Below are 2,289 nucleotides of genomic sequence, written 5' to 3'. Positions count from 1 at the left end.
AGGAATGGGGACACTGGGGCTGCACTGGGATGGTGCTGAGCACCCGCCAGGCCTGGGGCAGCACTGGGCGCCGTGGCTGGGACTGGAGCCGTGCTCTGCTGCAGGGCACAGCCCCCGCAAAGACATGAAAGAAGGAATTCCTGGAATAAGAAAGTTAATCTCCCACAGGGCCAATCCCAAAAGGCGGCGCTTGGCATCCTCGCCTGTGCCAGGAGCGCAGCCAAACTGCGATCCCAGATGTTGGCAGCTGGACGGGGTGTCATGAGACTCAGCTCCTGGGGCCACTTTGTTTTTTAAGAAGCTGCTGGTCACTCCAGTTTGGGGCCCGTTAATGCTTTGCAGAACAGGGACACGCGGGGCAGCTGGGTCCTGCCTGTGCTCAGAGCCCCTCCAGGGCTGCAAGAGGAAAGCATCCAGGGCCCTTTCCTAACTGAGCTTATCCCAGGATTAAGCTTCTATTAATCAGCACTGCAGCCAGCAATGGGAAAAACCTTCCCAAATCAAGCGGGAGGTGGTCATGGTGCAGCATGGGTGGAAGCACCCAGTGGCTCATAGCACCAGGGGTGGAGGCTGCTGGGTTGATGCCCAGCACCAGCCCTTCCCATGGGCAGGCAGCAGGGTCAGAGCCACAGCTTCCTGCCTTCCACATTCCCATGGGATTCCAGCCCTGGTCTCCCATCAGCTCTCACGGGATCCCAGCCCTGGCCTCCCATCAGCTACCCCGCAGCGCAGGGCTCCTGGACCAGCTCCCAGCAGCCTGGTTAAAGTTCACAGCAAAGCCTGGATCGAAGCTTTCTCCTTCAATTCGTGTTATTTGCTTTTTGTTTAATCTTTTTTTTCTTTTCCAGGAAATGGCTCATGCCCTTGAAATTTGAAACACAAACCCAAAGTCTCCAGGACCCGGCACAGAGCGATGCCAGCCCCAGTGGCACCAACCACTGGGCCATGGCGCAACGTGGGCACTGGCAGCAGAGCTCCTTCCCTCCCTGGCCTCCCCCTGTACCTCTTTGGGGAGACACACAAGGAAGAGCCAGGTGGGAGCTTTAGCACTGGTGGGGACCACCAAGCCGAAGTCCTGGAACATCCATGCGCTGCTCCTGCACTATGGAAAGGCACTGGGAAGCACTGCCTGGAGGAAGACCTCTGCCAGCCCTGACATGGACCAACCCTCCTCCTCCCCCTGCCAGCCACTTGCAGAGCATCAAATCTCTCAGCTTAAATAAAACCAGATGCCAGTAACATTCTCCTAAGGTCAGTGCCTTTGGGCAGGAAGGAGCCTCTTGGTCCTGCACTCGGCTCTGGGGACAGAACTCTGCCCGCAGTCCCTGACTTGCACAGAGAGCCAGGATCCCTCCAGAATCCCTCCAGGATAGCTGCAGTCCTTGGGGTGATTTTCCCACCCACTAAGAGGCACGCTGCCTCAAGCCTCCCTTGGAAGTCCTCCTGCACCAGCTGGATGAGGGTACTCCTCACACAAGAACATGATAAAAGCACGATCCCACATGGGATGGGAATGGGTGCTGTGGGTGCTGGCCGCCCTGTCATGGCAGGAGGGTTTCTGCCCAGCCTTCTGCTTGAGCTGTGGACAGAAGACACAAACAGGTCATTCAGCACCAACTTCAATTAACAGGAGCTGCAGATGAGGTTGGTCACATGCAGAACTTGTGATTCTGAGGGAGCCATGAATGGCTCAGGCTCCACCGCATGGCTCCCATGGGAGGAGAGCACGGGGCAGTGAGTCCCAGGACCATGTGTGTGTCCGTGGGAGAGGGACAGTGTCATGGCCCCACAGCTCCAGCCCTGCTCCCCCTACTCCACCAGCCCAGGGGCAAAGGACCAGAGCAAGCCAGAGGGGACGCATCCACGTGTCCATGGCCAACATGGCACATGAGCCACAGGATCCTGGCACCCTCCACTTCCCCCTCTGGCAGGGCTGGTGTGGCCAGTGGGTGGTCCTAGCAGGGCCACGGTGCAATGCTGGCTCTCCTGCCTACTGGGGCTCTGGGCTTGGCTGGCGCCGGCACAGAGAATTCTGTGCTTGTCCTGGCTAGCACTGGCCCTAGGAGAGTGCAGGAAGCCAGGCACAGGGGTGGCAGGGCACAGGCACCTCCTGCCCCTTGGCCAGGGATGCCGGCTGGGAAGCCTGGCCCGTCCTCATCCCACAGGAACATGGTGCTGAGCCCTTGCTGTGCTCAAACATGGCCAAGCACATCTGCACCTCCTGGCTTGGTGCCCAGTGTAGGTCCAATGGAGGAAAGGTCAGGATACAGGGATGTAGATGATTCCTGG

The sequence above is a fragment of the Nestor notabilis genome, unplaced genomic scaffold (assembly GCF_000696875.1).
Source record: "Nestor notabilis isolate BGI_N333 unplaced genomic scaffold, ASM69687v1 scaffold18009, whole genome shotgun sequence".
NCBI lineage: Eukaryota > Metazoa > Chordata > Aves > Psittaciformes > Psittacidae > Nestor > Nestor notabilis.
The sequence above is the reverse complement of the archived record's forward strand: the minus strand, read 5'-3'. Positions refer to the sequence as shown.